This window comes from Narcine bancroftii, chromosome 3 (assembly GCF_036971445.1).
Source record: "Narcine bancroftii isolate sNarBan1 chromosome 3, sNarBan1.hap1, whole genome shotgun sequence".
NCBI lineage: Eukaryota > Metazoa > Chordata > Chondrichthyes > Torpediniformes > Narcinidae > Narcine > Narcine bancroftii.
The window spans coordinates 252,487,371-252,506,375 of NC_091471.1; the positions used below are offsets into that span (position 1 = coordinate 252,487,371).

Sequence of the window (19,005 nt, forward strand, 5' to 3'; positions counted from 1 at the left end):
TGGCAGTTGGACATGTTATTAGTAATGCACTTCTGATGAGAGACAGACACACCTCAGGGGAACTCCCCTCGTCTGTTGAGTGGCTCCCCAGCTTTTGTGGTTCTGTGCTTGGTTTCTGTGGTAAAAGACTCTCTACCACAATTGGAAAGCATACTCAATGATACCAGACCATCGAACACCACAGCATAGAAACGGGCCCTTCAGCCCATCTAGTCCATGCCAAACTATTATTTTGATTCCTCCCACTGACCTATACCCAGACCATCCATGTACCCATCCAACGTCAGAACTGAGCTTGCATTCACCTTCTCAGTTGGCAGCTTGTTCCCCCTAATGCTCCCGTTAAACATTTCCATTTTCACCTCTAACCCATGCCTTCTCATTCTTGTCTCCACCCACCTCAGTGGAAAAAGCTGCTTGCATTCACTCTGTCTATACCCCTCATTACCTTGTACGTTCAAGTTTATCATTATCTGACTGCACACGTACATCCCGACAAAACACATAGACACAATACAGAGCACATAATAATCACTTATGTACATAAAGTTACAATTTAAAATAAACATATAAATATTTTGGAATGATTTACTCAGTTACAGGCATGATAAACTAACCGACCCTCATTTGTACTAACACAGATTCGGCAGATTCAAAATACAGGTACATGATCCTTTATCTGGAACCTTTGGGGGACAATGTGTTCTGAAGTTTGGATTTTTCTGGATTTCGTAAAGCCCACCTGAATTGTGCCGCCTATCCAGTCGCCCGGCAGTCTCCCCCGACCATGGTCCCTCGGCTGCCCGGCCGCCTCCCCCGACCACCTGTCCCCTGGCCGCCTCCCCCGACCGCAGGTCGCTCGGTCGCCTCCTGTGACTGGCAGTCCCTCGGCTGCCTCCCCCGACCGCCCGTCCCTCGGCCACCCGGCCGCCTCCCCTGACCGTGGTCCCTCGGCTGCCTTCCCCAACCACCGGTCCCCATTTGCCGGATTTTGGAGCTTTCCGGATTTTAGGTGTCTGGATAAAGGATCGTGTACCTGTAATAGTTTTTTTATTAAACTATTAATCACATAACAGTTTTCACTTAACTCTAAACTTATTTAACTCTAAGCTTAAACATCACTGCGTGATTGTAATTGTATGAGATAGTGTGTGTGTGTGTGTGTGTGTGTGTGTGTGTGTGTGTGTGTGTGTGTGTGTGTGTGTGTGTGTGTGTGTGTGTGTGTGTGTGGTTAAATTTCAAACTATTGCAGTTTAAAACTGATTTCTGAAAAGTCAGTTTTAAGGTCCAGTATTTTGTTGAACTTGAAGGTCTGTTAACTTGGAGTTCAGAGTTCAAGTTCTTTTAAATTGTTCTTCACAGCAATAGTGAAGTGTTTTTTAACACTGACTCAGTCCTTAGACTGTTCCAACTCACAAATCTTGTTGAGCTGTTTGGCCAGGAACTCTCCCACTGGTGATCTTCAACTCCCTCTTAGCTGCTTCAGAGTTCTGGAGTCTCTTTCCACGATGAGGCTGCAAAAGAGCAGATGGAAGTGGTCTTATTTATTTAGAAGCCACTTGTGTTGTATCCCATATTATAAGGAGAATATAATACAGTCCAGTATCTCCCTTTCTTTCTAGAGATTAGTGTTTTAATCCTGTCTTCACTGCACTCAACCTGGCTATGTGCTGAAGTGAGACCCTTCTGGGTAGAGTTAGGGGACATTTTGGAAATTTTTTTTTACAAGGGCAGAATATCAACAGGATCCAGTTCTGTTCCTGTTGGGGGATATTATGGACGTGAGGCCGAGGTTATCCAAACACCAAACTCAATTTGTAAAAGTTGCCTTGGCGGTGGCCAGGAAATGCATAGCGGTCACTGGGAGAGTGAGAGAGTGGATGGTGTAGGAATAGGAGGCGGGAGCAGGAAGTTGGAGAGGAGAGTGGGGAAGGGTTGGGAGGGAGAGGGAAGGAAGGGATTGAGAGAGAGTGGGGCAAGGAGAGAGTGAAGGTGCAGGGAGTGAGTGGAGAGCGAGCAGGAGTGGAGAGGGGAGGGAGAGGAGGAGAGATGGGCAGGTAGGGGCAGGAAGTTGGGAGGAGGTGGGAAAGGACTGTACCCTTAGGTACCACAGCTATCTAAAGACAGTTTGGATAAAACCTGTCCTTCTTCAGGCTCCCACAACCATGTGATAAGTTCAAGTTCATTATCATCTGACACTACATGTACAACCATACGAAACCATGTTTTAATGGTCCACAGTGGGCACACACCATACACTGCATGTCATAATCATACATAAAGATACAAGTTAAAATAAATATTTAAACATTTGGAATGATTTACTTGGTTAAAGGACACCAGATTCTGGATTATGGCGGCATAGTTAGTGCCATACTATTACAGCGCCAGCGATATGGGTTAGAATCCTGTGCTGTCTGTAAGGAGGACATTCTCCCTGTGTCCTGCATGGCTTTCCTCCCGGTGCTCTGGTTTTCTCCCACAATTGCTCCACACCAATATCGCTGGCTCTCCACTCAACTCTGGATCCCCTTGAAAAAAGCAATTCATACATACGGCTGCTCTTCATCGATCACAACTCGGCCTTCAATATCATTATTCCCTCAGTACTGGTCAAACTCTAGACCTCTGTACCCTCCTCTGCAACTGGATCATTGACTTTCTCATTGAAAGATCAAAGTCAGTACGAATTGGAAACTATGTCTCCTCCTCACTGATCCCAAGGATGCGTGCTTAGCCCACCACTCTACTCATTATACAACCTTGACTATGTGGCCTGGCAAAATTCCAATGCTATCTACAAGTTTGCCGATGAAACCACATTTGTCGGCAGAATCACAAACAGCAAAGAGGAAGTGTACAGGAGGGAGATAGATCAGCTTGTTGAATGGTGTAACGACAACAACCTTGCACTCAATGTCAACAAAACCAGGGAGATAATTGTGGACTTCAGGAGGAAGTCAGGGGAACACATCCCAGTCCTCATTGAGGGCTCAGTAGTGGAGAGGGTCAAGAACTTCAAATTTCTGGGTGTCAATACCTCCAAGCATCTGTCCTGGAGCCTCCATGTTGATGTAATCACAAAGAAGGCTCGCCAGCGGCTACACTTTATGAGGTGTCTGAGGAGGTTTGGTATGTCACCAAAGACTCTTGTAAACTTCTACTGGTGGACCATGGAGAGCATTCTGGCTGGTTGCCTCACTGCCTGGTACGGAGGCACCAACTCTCAGGACAAGAATAAACTTCAGAGGGTAGTTAATGCAGCCTGCGACATCACGGGCTCCAGACTTCACTCCATCGAGGATATTTACATGGGGCAGTGTCTTAAAAAAAACAGCCTCTATTCTCAAAGACCCACCACTCAGGCCATGACTTCTTTAAAAGGTACAGGAGCCTGAAGACCAGCACTCAGCGGCACAAGGACAGCTTCTTCCCCACTGCCATCAGATTCCCGAATAATCAATGAACCACAGACATGGCCTGACTTTTCATGGAGTGTTATTGTTTTTTTTAATAGTAATGTCATAAGATGTTATTAATATGAATGTTTGCACTGTGATGCTTTCGCAAAACATCGAATTTCCTGACTTGTTTATGACAATAAATCCTGATTCAAAATGACTAATTGGGTGGCATAGGCTCGATGGCCAGAAGGGCCTGTTACCGTTCTCTGTGTCTAAATTTAAATGTAAATACCATCCCTCAAGCCCACAGCCAGCAGGAAAAAGGTGTTTCCCTGTCTGGCCGTCCTGATTTTGATGCTCCTCCACCTCCTTCTTCAATTTCAGATTTAAACATAGAAAGTCATCAGGGCACCGATTTGTTGCTGGTCGGACCTTGCTGCACCATTGGCTGTTGTACTATTTACAATCCTCAGCTGTTTTTCACAGAAGCGCAATCAGATCAAAATGTCACACCAAGCCTTTTAAGGAGATATCTTGATGAACAGAGTCTTCTCAGAAGGATTCAGTTTTTAAGAACCAGCCTCTATTCCGAAAGAGAAGAGAAGGTTTGAGGAGGGCGGGTAGCTGAAAGCATGAAGGCACCTTGCCCTGTAGTGAATCGCACCGGAGAACGTGGATGTTAAAGAGGAGAGTTCTGAAACTTCAGAGGGTCACAGAGGCTGCACGGCTGGGACAGGCACGGCTTGGTTTTACTGACCACCAAGTTCTTTCACAGGAGGGAAGTCATTCTCTCTCTCTTCACGCCTTCCCACTTCTCTCATTCTCCCCTTCTCTCTCTCATTCTTTCTCCTCCTCTCTCCCCCTCTTCCTTTCTACCTGCCTTCCCTCTCTTCAGTTTTTCACTTTCTCTCTCCCTCTCTCCCCCTCCTTAGTTCAACCTTTTGAGCTCTCTTCCTCAAATCCTCAATCCTAAGCTTTTGACTATTTCTTGACTGCTCTTCTCCAATGTAGAACATAAATGAGAGAACAAGGGAGAACATGGTGAAAGTGAGAGTGAGAGAATGTGTAAGTGTGAAGGAGAGAGGGAGAGAGGAAGAGGGGGAGAGGGGAGGGGGAGAGGGGAGGGGGGGAGGGGAGGGGGGGAGGGGAGAGGGGGAGGGGAGAGGGGGAGGGGAGAGGGGGAGGGGAGAGGGGGAGGGGAGAGGGGGAGGGGAGAGGGGGAGGGGAGAGGGGGAGGGGAGAGGGGGAGGGGAGAGGGGGAGGGGAGAGGGGGAGGGGAGAGGGGAGAGGGGGAGGGGAGAGGGAGGGGGAGAGGGGGAGGGGAGAGGGGAGAGGGGGAGGGGAGAGGGGAGAGGGGGAGGGGAGAGGGGGAGGGGAGAGGGAGGGGGAGAGGGAGGGGGAGAGGGAGGGGGAGGGGGAGAGGGAGGGGGAGAGGGAGGGGAGAGGGAGGGGAGAGGGAGGGGAGAGGGAGGGGAGAGGGAGGGGGAGAGGGAGGGGGAGAGGGAGGGGGAGAGGGAGGGGGAGAGGGAGGGGGAGAGGGAGGGGGAGAGGGAGGGGGAGAGGGAGGGGGAGAGGGAGGGGGAGAGGGAGGGGGAGAGGGAGGGGGAGAGGGAGGGGGAGAGGGAGGGGGAGAGGGAGGGGGAGAGGGAGGGGGAGAGGAAGAGAGTGAGCGAGGAGAGGAGAGTGAGAGGGTGAGAGAGAAGGGGAAGAGAGTGAGAGAAGAGAAAAAGTAAGAGAGAATAAAGTGAGAAGAAGGTGAGAAAATAAGAAAATGAGAGAGCAAAAGAGAAGGGGAGAGAGTGAGAGTGAGGGAGAGTGATTCATCATTCACTCCTCTAAATGTGGACCAGGGAGAGAGTGAAGGAACTATTGACCAATAAGCCAACCATGCCTTACCCCTTTCTTCCATTCCTTTCCACCTTTGCCGCAACTATCAGGGAACTGTGGACTTCATCAACATTCCTTTCTGTCCTAACATTTCCTGTGTGGTGTCCAACCCCTATTTGACTTCCCAAAATTCATCACTTCTCACTTATCAGGATTTAATTCCATCAGCCAATGCCCTGGCCCACTTTCTGAGAGACCTCCACCTTGCTGTAGCCTTGGCCGGCCCTTTTCATTCTCCATTGCACCACCACTCTTGTGTCCTCTGCATTCACACCCAAGTCTGATTTATACCACAAACAGGACCCGTCCTGGTGGTTCACCAAAGTTCCGCGAGGCCTCTCTACCTCCTGTTGCTTACGATCTCAGTGAACTTTGAGCATGCTCCATAACTTGAATGAAAGAGTGGTTGGGGAAATCTCAATGGTGTGGATGTTGGGGCATCTCATTGAAGAACCTCCTGAGCCACCAATCTTGGCAAAGGACAAGGCCACACAGATGCAGACAGATGGAAGGATTTGGTGAATCGGGAACCGCTAGACCCCAACCAGCACAGTTGGCATAGCAGTTAGCGCAATGCCCTTACAGCGCCAATGATCAGCACCCGACTGGGGTTTGAGTCCCACGCTGTCTGTAAGCAGTTTGTACATTTTCCCCATGCCTGCGTTGGTTTTCTCCAGGGGCTCCGGATGCCACCCACCGTTCAAAACATACCGGGGGGGGCAGTGTGTAGGTTAATGGGGTGTAAATTGGGTGGCACAGACTAGTGGGCTGATAGGGCCTGTTACCGTGCTATATATATAAGAAAATTAAAAATCCATATATCATTAGAAGTGGCTGCAGAGAAGATGGACACTCGTTGAGATTTGCCTCTCCTCATTACAGTAGGGTTATGTGTTTTCAAACATTTTTTGAGACTGTGCACAGTAGCAATCCATCCCAGCACTGGGGCCGACCAAATACACCTGTGTGACCAATTAACCCACTAACCCCATATGCCACTGGGACTTGGGAGGAAATCAGAGCACCTGGAGGAAACTCTCGCAGACACGGGGAGATCGCACAGGCTCCTCACTGCATCAGATCTGAGCCCGGGCCGCTGGCATTGTAACAGCATCACGCTAACTGTGTTGAAGAAGGACATATTGCTCCGAATGTTCCTGGGATTCATATTGGAGCAGGAGATGGCGGAGAAGGAAACTCCGAGTGGACTTTGAGCTTCCGGTGCCTGCCTCTTCCCCTCTCCTGCACTCTCCCACCGCTCTGACCTGCTCCAGAATGAGAATTTATTGTCATAACCATGTGTCATGAAAAGCATTATTTTGTGGCAGTATTACATGTAAAATTGCTGTAAATTATATTAATAAAAAATAAATCCATCAGGGAAGAGTAAGAGAAAGTGAGGGTGGGGTTTGTGCTTCATTGTCTATTTATAAATCTGGTGGCGGAGGGGAAGAAGCTGGTTTTGTGTCGCTGGGTGTTCGACTTCAGGCTCCTGTACCTCTTTCCTGATGGTAGCAGTGAGAAGTGGCCTGGGTGGTGAGGGTCCTTGATGGTCAGAGGTTGCTTTGTTGAGATTCTGCCTCTTGTAGATGTCCTTAACAGAGTGAAGGCTGATGCCCATGATGGCGCTGGCTGAGTTCACAACTCTCTGTAGTCTTCTCCTGTCCTGTCCTGTTCATTGGCACCTCCATACCAGATGGAACCAATCAGAATGCTCTCCGCGGTACCCCTTGGAAATCTGCAAGTCTCTGGCGACGTAACAAATCTCCTCAAACCCCTCATGAAATTTAAGCGCTGACGAGCCTTCTTCATGATTGCATCAACATGGAGGTGCCAGGATAGATCTTCAGAGATGTGGACACTGAGGAATTTGGAACCCTTTCCACTACTGACCCCCTTGGCGAGGAATGGTTCGTGTTCTCCTGGATTACCCCTGCTCCAATCTACATTCATTAGCCAGTAGCTCCCCCTCTCAGGGGCCTCTTTGCTGCCTTCTAAGATCACCATTCAGTTCAACAATTTCAGCCAATAAGCGGCTTTGAGAAACAGGAGCAGGGAGCCATTCTGCCCATTAAACCTGTTCTATCATCATCAATCACGGCTGATCGTTACTATAGTTCTGTTTTGAAAGAACCAGCGTGAACACTCACCGTTTGCTGAAATATCTACTGATTTCACTCTTGAGTGGCTGACCCTGGTCCTACGTCCTCAGCTGGGGGATGGAACACACTTCCACAACCCAGCTGACGGCAAGTTTGTACATTTGAATGAGATTTCCCTCATTAAACCGCGAGCACAGTCTTGATTACTGGAAATACCCCCTTCGCGGAGGTTGATGGCCTATAGAATCAAAGACTGAGTGGATGTTTGACTCTGGAGCAAAGTACAATCCAATCAGTAGGACGAGCGGGCATCCGTGGGAGCAAGATCCACCAGTGTTTTGGGCCGAATTCCCTCACTGCCCATCTCCCTCTGCACTCTCGGTCTTGATGAAGAGCTCCAGCCTGAACAGTCACTTTTTCCTTTTCTCCCACTGATGCACCCGAGTTTATTTCTTTTTTTTTTGTCGTAATTCGGAGACTCAGCTTGGTAACAGGGTCCCTTCCGGCCCATCAGCCCGTGATGCCCAGGTACATCCATGTGACCAACTAACCGCCTAACCCCGTATGACTTTGGAATGTGGACAGAAACTCTCATAGGCCTCTGGGAGAATGTGCAAACTCCTAACAGACAGTGGTGAATTCAAGCCTAGTTCACACTACCTGCTACGTTAACCATGCTGCCCCAAATCTCAAGCAGATTGTGTTTTGATCCAGAGGTTAAATTAAAATTTTTAATTTGGGTAAAAAAAATTTAGACATACAGCACGGTAACAGGCCCTTTTGGCCCACAAGTCCATGCCACCCAATTTACATCCCATTAACCTACACCCCGATACATTTTTAAAGATGGGAGGAAACCAGAGCCCCCAGGGGCATATAGATATATGCAGACACAGGGAGAACGTTCAAACTCCTTATAGACAGTGCGGGATTCAAACTCTGGTCCCGATCACTGGCGCTGTAAAGGTGTTGTGCTAACCACTATGTTAACCATGTCGCCCATAATGGGGATAGGTTAGAGAGAATGTGGTGGTGTTACAGAGAAATAAGGATGAGATTGGTCCCTGGGAGCCAGCATGAGGCCAATGGGAGGAATGGCCTTCTCATAATAACATGTGAGAAACATAAGAAGCTGTCTAATCTATTGAATATTTCCAACATCTTCTGTACAAAAAGCCCAAGGAGTCATTTGGCCAAACTGTTCCACATTGGCATTCTGGGCTAATCCCATTTGCCTGCAATTGGTCAATCTCCTTCTAAACCCTTCTTATCCATAGATGTGTCCAAATGACCTTCAAACATTGTGATTGTGCCCTCGTCTACAGTTGAAAATCTGCAGGTGCTGAGATGGTAGTAGTAAAAACACAGAAAGGCTGGAGGAATCCATCCAGTATCACAGTGTTCATAGGAGGTAAAGATAGATCACCAACATTTCGATTTGAGCCCTTTTTCAAGGTCTAAGCAAAGTACAGGCAGGCATGTGAATAAAGACTGGGAGAGAAAGGGGGAAGAATGGGAGGGAGAGGAGTCCAGACCAACAAAAGGTGTTAATTGGATAAGAGGAAAGATGAGAATTGATTTTGGTTCTGTGAAAGTAGACAGAGGGATAAGGGGTGTGTGTGTGTGTGAGTGAGTGAGTGAGTGAGTGAGTGAGTGAATGAGTGAGTGAGTGTGAGAGAGAGTGTGTGTGAGAGAGAGAGAGAGAGAGAGAGAGAGAGAGAGAGAGAGAGAGAGAGAGAGAGAGAGAGAGAGAGAGAGAGAGGAAAGGAGACAGGGGAATAAAGATGGGGAAATGGGTTTAAACAGAAACCAGAGAAGACGATGTTAATCCTGGCATTCCAGGCTGGTCTCATTTGCCTGTATTTGGACCATATCCTTCCAAACCCTTCCTAACCATATATTTTTTACAAATGTCCTTTGAACAACATAACACCCTTCCACAATTCCTCTCGCAGATCATTCCAGATACAGACCACCCTCTGGATGCAGAATTTGTCCATCAGCTCCCTCTCAAACCTTTCCCCTTTAACCTAAAAAGTATCATAGCCAGCGGGAGATAGAAAACAAGGTGTAGGCAGATAAAAGAAAGACGCAAAAGCAACAGGGACACTGAAGTAAGTGACTGTAATTTCCACAGTTAACCAGGAGAACACAAAGCAGTCCTCATCGAGGGGTCAGCAGTGAAAAGGCTGGGAGAGAAAGGGGAGGGGGAGGACTCCAGAATTTCAAGTTCCTGGGTGCCAGCATCTCGGAGGATCTGTCCTTGGGCCTCCATGTCGATGCAATCACCAACAAGGCTCTCTAGCAACTATACTTTGGGAGGGGTTTGAGGAGATTTGGAATGTCATCAAAGACTCTTTCTGACTGGTTGCATCAGTCTCTGATAAGGAGGTGCCAATGCACGGGACAGGAAAAGACCACCATCAGCCAGCACCATCAACGACATCAGTCTTCACTCCAAAGAGGACATCTACAAGAGGCGGCATCTAGAGAGCAGCCCCTAGCCTCAAGGACCCCCACCACCCAGGCCATGCCCGCTTCACAGGAAGGAGGTACAGGAGCCTAAAGATGAGCACCCAGTGGCACAAGGACAACATCTTCCCCTGCAAATTTCTGAACAGGCAGTGAACCACAGACACGACCTCACTTTCTCTTCCTTTGAGACTAATTTATTTATTTGTTAAAAATGTAATTTATAGCAATATTTGCATCTGTAATGGTGCTGCAAAAGAACGTATTTCTTGACATGTTCTTGACAATAATTTCTGATTCTGGTTGGAACTCCCTTAGTGCCAGAGGTTTAGATGGGGTAAATTTTGTTATGTACACACAGGTATGTTTCTTGATTCAGTATGTAGATACTCCAACCAAGAAAGGGGCCTATACTGGGCCTAGCGTTGGGAAAGAAGCCAATCAGTGTCTCTGCAGGAAACATGAGTGATGATAAAATGGTCAGGAAATGTCAGTTCCTGTGCAGAAGGTGCTAAATCAGGGAAAGAGCACAAGACATAGGAGCGGATTTTGGCCGTTCATCATTTGGCCACATTGGCACGGTTAACACAGCGGTTTGCGCAATGCCATTACAGCGCTAGCAACTGGGGTTCAAATTCGGTGCTGTCTATAAGGAGTTCTCCCCATGTCTGTGTGGGCTTCCTCCAGGGGCTCTGGTTTCCTCCCTCTTTTCAAAATGTACTGGGGGTTGTAGGTCAATTGGGTGTTAGTGGACGGCACAGGCTTGAGGGTCAAAAGAGCCTGTCACCGGGCTGTTTGTCGAAATTAAATCTCTATCAAGTCCACCCTGCCATTCCATCCTGGCTGATTATTAACCCCATTTTTCTGTCTTCTGCACGTAACCACTGATTCCCTTCCTATCCTCACTACCTCCATCTTAAATCTACCTAATGACGGCCTCCACAGCAACGAATTCCCCAGGGTCATCCCCCACTCTGGGAAAAGAAGTTCCTCCCTATCTCTGTTCTAAAGGGACCTTTGTGTATTCTGAGGCTGTGCCCTCTGGTCCCAGACTCTCTCACTGGAGTCACTAAGGGGGGATGCGGGATGCACAGGGTGACACCATTGGTGGGGGGGGTGACACCAAAATGACTGTCTATAACACTTTTGTGCTGTGTTCAGGAAAAATTAATTATTTTTTATAAAAAGTATCCCTGTAGTAAATTATAACAACAAAAACATTTTTTGTAAGGCCAGCTTACGTGTATCAATATATCTACAAGGCTATTGTTATGAGCCCAGTGGACCTCAAAACCCAGCAGCAATATATATTCACCAAGACAAATGGTTACTTAAACAAAAGTTGCTTTACCCCCCACCCTGCTCAGTAATGCCACTCCCCCCTGCTCAGCGCCACCGCTGCCAACCCCCCCCCCTCAAACCCGCAGCTTAGTGCCGCTGCCCTGAACATGCAAGGAACACACACAACTGTTTCTTCTACAGTCAGTACACTCAAACACTTGGTCCACTGGGGGAGGGGGTGGGGGCACCATGAGTTACTGCACTGGGTGACACCAACCCTAGTGACGCCACTGGACTCCCTCACCTCAGGAAACACATCTCCATGTTCACCTTCAGTATTTGATAAGATTTCAATGAGATGCCCCTAAACTCTAGTAAGGACAGTCCTGGAGCCATCACACGCTAATCCTTTCATTCCAGGGATCATTCTCACGAACCTCCTCTGGGCCCTCTCCAATGCCAACAGATATTGTGAGCCCAAAACTGCCCACAATATTCCAAGTATGGTCTCACCAATGCCTCATAAAGCCTCAGTATAACAGCCCTCTCAGATTGAATGCTGGCCTTTCTGATCACAAACTCCATGCAAGTTTTTGTGGAATCTTGCACAGGGACTCCCAAGTCCCTCTGCATCTCTGATTTCTGATCTCTTTGTCCATTTAGAAAAGAACCAAGACCTTTATTGCTTCCACCACGTGATCATACACTATTGTCCATTTGCCATCTCCTTGTCCAATCGCCTTGTCCTTCTGCAGATTCAGTCCTTCTGCAACACCTCCTGCCCCACCTGATTTTTAACATTCCTGCTGAAGGGTCGAAGAGCTGTTACCTGACCTGCTGAGTTTCTCCAGGAACTGACATTCTCAGGAGTAAAACTAGGGAGTCTGCAGTCGCCATGGTTGAAGTAAAAACACGACGCTAGAGAAACTCAGCTGGTCAAACTGTGCCCTTTACATCACCAACATTTTGGGCTTGAGCTCTTCATCAAGGTATGAGCAAAATGTAGACAGGTGACCGAACAAAATGGGGGGGAGGAGGAGAGCCCCAAAGGCAGGAGGTAATAGGTGGATAAGGAAGGGAGGGCCTGGGGGAAGGGGAATAGCTCTGTGAATGGAGAGGGGGGTGGAGACCTGAAGAAAAGGAGACAGAAAAATGGGAAGAGAGGGAGAATGGGGAGTGGGCTAGCAGAAAATGGAGAAGTCCATGTTAATGCCATCAAATTGGAGTGTGGAAAATTAGGTGCGGCTCCTCCAATTTATGCGTGGTCTTGCTTTTGACAATTTTTTTTTTCTTTGGCTTGGCTTCGCGGACGAAGATTTATGGAGGGGGTAAAAAGTCCACGTCAGCTGCAGGCTCGTTTGTGGCTGACAAGTCCGATGCGGGACAGGCAGACACGATTGCAGCGGTTGCAGGGGAAAATTGGTTGGTTGGGGTTGGGTGTTGGGTTTTTCCTCCTTTGCCTTTTGTCAGTGAGGTGGGCTCTGCGGTCTTCTTCAAAGGAGGTTGCTGCCCGCCAAACTGTGAGGCGCCAAGATGCACGGTTTGAGGCGTTATCAGCCCACTGGCAGTGGTCAATGTGGCAGGCACCAAGAGATTTCTTTAGGCAGTCCTTGTACCTTTTCTTTGGTGCACCTCTGTCACGGTGGTCAGTGGAGAGCTCGCCATATAACACGATCTTGGGAAGGCGATGGTCCTCCATTCTGGAGACGTGACCAATCCAGCGCAGCTCCAAGAAAAGTGCAGAGAACAAAACAAAGGACTCTACATCACCTTTGTTGACCTCACCAAAGCCTTCGACATCGTGAGCAGGAAAGGGCTTTGGCAAATACTAGAGCGCATCGGATGTCCCCCAAAGTTCCTCAACATGATTATCCAACTGCACGAAAACCAACAAGGTCGGGTCAGATACAGCAATGAGCTCTCTGAACCCTTCTCCATTAACAATGGCGTGAAGCAAGGTTGTGTTCTCGCACCAACCCTCTTTTCAATCTTCTTCAGCATGATGCTGAACCAAGCCATGAAAGACCCCAACAATGAAGACGCTGTTTACATCCGGTACCGCACGGATGGCAGTCTCTTCAATCTGAGGCGCCTGCAAGCTCACACCAAGACACAAGAGAAACTTGTCCGTGAACTACTCTTTGCTTTTGACAATATGAGGCCATAGACAGACATGTCAGCGTGAGAGTGGGGCGCAGAATTGAAATGGTTGGCCTCTGACATCCTCCTTCCATCCATTAATTACTATGATGAACTTATAAAGGTCCCAGCACAGATCCTTGTGGCACATCACTGGTCACAGGTCTCCAAGCTGAAAAACAATACCTATTGCTTCTTACCTCCAAGCTAATTTTGTAACCAATGTGCTATCGCATCCTGGATCCAATGTATTCTAACCTTCTGGGCCAACCTGCCATGCAGGACCTTGCGTGGATCTTGCAGAAATGCTGGAGGAACTCTCAGCATCCATAGGAGGTAAAGATATTTAATCAATGTTTTGGGCCAGAGTCCTTCTTCAAGGTACGAGTAAAAATCAGGCAGGCAACTGATTTAAAAGGCCGGGGAGAAGGGGCAAATGGGCAGGAGTAAAAAACAGAGATGCTGGAGGAACTCAGCCAGTCTTGCAGCGCCCAGAGGAGGTAAACATATACAGCACAGCTCCAATTATCCGAAATGGTCGGGACTGGGCCTATGTCAGATAAACGATATTTTCGGAGAACTGGTCACTTTATAAAAACAGCCCAGTAGCAAGAGCAAATCACTTGTAACGGTGTTCAAACAACAACAAACAACACAGGAAGGCTTTTTTATGCATGAATTAATGTTTAATTCTCAACTTGTGACGTCAGTTCGGCTCTGAAAAACTCTCAGATAACTGAGGATTTCTGATTGTTTTGGATATCTTCATTTATCCAAAATTTTTTGGAGGTGAAATGACATAATTTCAACTTTGAAATGTTTTGGATAAATGAGGATTCCTAATTTTTCTGAAATCCTCAATTATCCAAAATTTTTTTTGGAGCCGAACAGACATCACTTCCGGGTCCAAATAATCTCGGATGACTGAGGATTTTGGATAATCAGAATTGTACTGTTTTACTGACGACTCGGACCCGAGCCCTTCCTCAAGGTATAAGCAGCAGGTGTCTGAATAAAGAATGAGAGAGAAAGGGGAAAAATGGGAGGGTGTTCGTCCAGACCAACAGACAAAAGGTGTGAATTGGACATGGATGGCAGGGCAGGGGACAGGAAAGTTGAAAATTGATTGGGGGAGGGGGTGTTTTTGGCTCTGTGAAAGAGAGAGATGAAAGGAGACAGAGGAAAAGATGGAGGGTCAGGGGGAGGGGGGCTTATGGATCTGTCTGGAGAATGGAGGGCCAAGTATTCCGAGGGGGTGACATTGGAATGAGTGAGGGGATGTCTTGGCCACGCAGGATCTTGTCTGAGGCCATGTGTTCTACATCCACCAACCTGTCCTCCTATTCACCTCCTCAACAAACTGAGCCAGTTTGGTCAGTGCTTGGCATCGGGTGGCATGGTGGCGGTGGGGGGAGAGGTCCAAGCCTGAATATTCCTTGGTGGAGCCTGCTCACAAAGGGTTAACATCCAAGAAGGGCCTATTCAGCAGTTGCTGCAAATGTGCCGAGGACTCTCGCTAACCTTGCTGGGGAGGCTGTTGGGGGTTGCTCCCCAGGCTGGACCCCTGCACCTTGACCTGTGAACGCTAACCCCCTGATCCCAAACTCTTACCATCAAACACCAACCCTGACCCTATTCCTCACCCACTGAACCCCAATTCTGACCCAACAAACCCCAATCTGTTAGGTCTGCTTTGTTCATGAATGAGTGAGACAAACACCAGGCTGAGTCGAAATCAGGGTTCTTTGTTCTTTATTACCGGATTGTAACACTTGCGACTAACCATGTTAGTCGGAGAATGCATTCTGCCGTTATCAGCAAAATGGTGATTTTTTATACCCTTGGATATGTGCTTAGAACATCATCATATCATTACTTGTCCAATGACTAAAACTGTTGCTATCCTTTCCCTGCTAGCTTCCTGCCTCTCAATCCATCAATGTCTCTCTTATCTTGTAAGTACAAGGATGCATTCACATCTTGTTACAGCCCTGCACATTCCCATCTCATGATGTTTTACCTTACAAATCCCATGATCCCTAACCGGATCCTGATCTGCTAAACCTAACTCTGACCCTCGAACCCAAGATCCTCAACCCTGACCTCTGAGCTTCACCCCTGAAGCCCATCACTGACCGTTGAACTTCGCCCTGACTCCCAATCCCCATTCTTGACCTCTTGAAACTCACATTTCACCTAAAACCCCATCAGTGAACTCTGAACATCCTCACACCTTGAAACCACCCTGAACATTAGCACCCCATCCAGATCCTGACCTTGACCATAACCCCCCCACCCCCACTCCAGGTCTAACCACCCTGTGGTCCCTCCCTGAACCTGAATCACTGGATTCAGAGGCTCCTGGCTCTGGGAGTGGGGCTCCGGGACATTCCATTCTGGACTGGCAGGACTAGGTGAGAGCTAGTCCTGGAGTCCCCACTCCCTCCTCTGAGCATTCCCTCCTACCCTCCCCATATCCATCCTCCCTCCCTTAGAGGCCACCTCTTACTCTCCCTGGAGCCCCTGCTTCCCCCCTCTCCGGCCCCTGTTCCGGAGTATCCCTTCCCACCCCCTACTGGAATCACTGCTACCCCCCCTTTCTAGAGTTCCCCCTTCCAGTCTGCCCCCTCACTGGTTTCCCCCCACCCCTGTCTCTCTCCTCTTTCTCTCCCCAGTTCCCCTTCCACCCTCCTTTTCTCCCACCCTCTCCTCCCTCTACCCACTCTACTCTCCCCCACCCTCCTCCCTCCCTTCCCACCTTCCTCTCTCTCCAAACCACCCCTCCACCTCTCCCTTCCCATCCTCCTCTCCCTCCCACCCCACCCTCTTCACTCCTTCCTTCCCCACCTTCTCTTCCCACCCACCTACTCTCCCTCCCTCCCTCTTTCTCTCCCTCCCACCCTCCACCCCTTCCTCCCCACCCTCTCCTTCCCTTCCCGGTCCCACCTTTGGAGATTCCCCGAACTCCCCTCCTCCTCTCCCCGAGCCTCCGCTCCCAGATGAGCCCCCAACCCCTCCAGCAGCTCAGACTGGATCCCGCTATCACAAGTAGTGGTGAAGGGTCCGGTGAAAGTAGCGGCAAGTCTCACTGCGGGTAACTTACGTCTCAATGAAGTTATTTTCAGCCGCGAGGAGAATTCGGTCCTTTGCATGTGAACATTTGCTGCAATTTCTATTTCAAGTTTACATTGCACTTACAATTCGATGTGACCACGCTGTCCCCGCTGCCACCGGCCAGGATGTCAGCTCGGTCTCTCCCTCCTTCCACACACCCGGCGCGAACTGACTCACCAGCTTCTGTTCCCCAGCCCTGCCCCTCCCCACTCCGCCCAGCTCCTCTCCCACACCAAATTAGTCTGTTCACTCTCTGCTGCCGGGCGGCCCAGCCTCTCTGCTGGGAAATGAAAAGTCTTTTGTATTACCTTGTCCTGATAATGGCCAGGAGTTCAGACTCCCTGCCAACCTGACCCTGTGGATGTGTGACCCAGACTGCCCAGTGCCACCCCACACCAGTGGGGAGCTGGGTCCCAACTACACCTTAATGAGATTCCCATTCTCACCCACAAACCCTACTCAGCTTCCCTCACCAGCACCCCTCTCCCTGCGGCAGGAACAGAATTGGGCCATTCTGCCCATTGAAACTGCCCCACCATTTTAAAAATCACATTTTTAATTTAGATAAGCAGCACGGTAACAGGCCCTTTTGGCCCAAGGGCTCGAGCTGCCCAATTGACCTATAAGGGATGGCATGGTTAGTTCACGCCAGCGATCGAGACCCGATAGCTGCGTGAGTCTCCTCTGAATGTTCCAGTTTCAGGGGGTTAAATTTAGACATACAGCACGGTAACAGGACATTTCTTCCATTTTCAGATGAGAAGTTTCATCAACCAGAAGGTGGTGAATCTGTGGAATTCGTTGCCACAGACAGCTGTGGAGGCCAAGTCATTGGGTAATTTAAAACGGAGGTGGATGAAATCTTGATGAGTCAGGTTGTCAAAGGGAGAAGGCAAGAGAATGGGGTTGAGAAGGAAAATACATCCATCATGATTCAAAATAGGGTGGACCAGTTAGTGTAACTCTGTTCCGGGGTTCAAACCCAGCACTGTCCATAAGGAGTTTGTACATTCTCCCCATGTCTGTGTGGGTTTTCTACAGGGGTTCCAGTTTTCTCCCACCATTCAAAACATTTAGGTTAATGGGGTGTAAATTGAGTGGCACAGACTCATGGGCCAAAATGGCCTGTTACTGTGCTGTATGTCTAAATTTGAAAATCTAAAAAATTTAACCCCCTGAAACTGGAAAACTCAGAGGAAATCCACACAGATACAGGGAGAACATGCAAACTCCTTATGGACAGTGCTGGATCTCCTTATGCTGGATTTGAATCCCGCAACAGAGTTACTGGTCCACCCTATTTTGAATCATGATGGATGTATTTTCCCTCTCAACCCCATTCTCTTGCCTTCTCCCTTTGACAACCTGACTCATCAAGATCCCAATCCACATCCGTTTTAAATTACCCAATGATTTGGCCTCCACAGCTGTCTGTGGCAACGGATTCCACAGATTCACCACCCTCTGGTTGATGAAACTTCTCATCTCTGTTCTAAAGGGATGTCCTTATATTCAAAGGCTGTGCCCTCTGGTCCGAGACTCTCCCACTACGGAAACCATCAACCATCTTCTCCATATCTACTTCACCCATCCCTTTCAATATCTGTTATGTTTCAATGAGATTTCCCTTCTGTGAAAGTACAGATTCTATCACTAATGTGTCTATGTACAGATTGCAGTGTAGGATGACTGTGATTGGCTGAGAGCATAGCCACACCTACTGTCTGGTCTTAAATGATTGCTCTTAGCCGGACCAGGTCATTCTGGACTGGTCGACCTAAACGTGATATGCTCCAGTCTTTTAGTTAATAAAAGCCTTGGTTTGGATCAACAAGTCTTTGGTTCTTTCGATGCGCTCTACATCCTCCCCCATCTGAACTCCAGTGAGTGCAGGCCCAGAGCCATCAAACTCTCTTCGTACGTCAACCCTCTCATTTCCGGGATCGTTCCCGTGAACATCTGGCCAAGGTTGAAGAAGAAGCTGAACCCATGCTGGAGAGCTGAGATGAGAGTTTATTGCCATATTCAATGTACTGATGCACCAAACCGGATTCGAGTCCCTGTAAGAAGTTTGTACGTTCTCCCCGTATCTGCATGGGTTTTCTCCCACCATTCAAAACTTACCGGGGGTGTAGGTTAATGGGGTGTAAATTGAGTGCCACGGGCTCGTGGTGTATGTCTAAATTTAACCCACTGAAAACGGAACACTTGGAGGAAACCCACGCAGATACATGGAGAATGTACAAACTCCTTATGGACAGCGCTGCATTTGAACCCCGGTCACTGGCGCTGGAACAGTAGGACTGCAAGAAAAAAAAATGGTTTCAATAGTGGCCCTGGTGTAGCTTCTGGCTCGGGTTAGGACGATAAGAAGAAGAGGTTCAAGAGCCTGATAGCTGTCGGCAAAATATCTGCTCTTGGATCACCAGGTGCTGGACTTCAGGCTTCTGAACCTTGTGGCTGAAGGTACCAGTGGTGATATAGAACATAGAACACTCCAGCACAGTTCAGGCCCTTCAGCCTATGTTCTAAAGGGATGGGTCGTGCTGACCCATATATTCCTTAAAAAATACAAAACCCTCCCTACCCCGTAACCCTGTATTTTT

The 19,005-nt window shown here is 48.5% G+C and overlaps 1 protein-coding gene across 12 annotated transcripts in view; it reads right to left on the reverse strand.

Annotated features, from left to right (window-relative positions):
- Nucleotides 1-19,005, reverse strand: part of LOC138758546 (hepatic lectin-like) — a 129,973-nt gene that overhangs the window by 24,256 nt on the left and 86,712 nt on the right. For 8 of the 12 annotated variants that reach the window (XM_069927623.1, XM_069927622.1, XM_069927624.1 and 5 more), the window contains one exon: nt 1,417-1,514. The gene's annotated coding sequence lies outside the window, so the exon portion shown is untranslated. The other 4 variants (XM_069927631.1, XM_069927632.1, XM_069927620.1 and 1 more) reach the window with 2 other exon arrangements.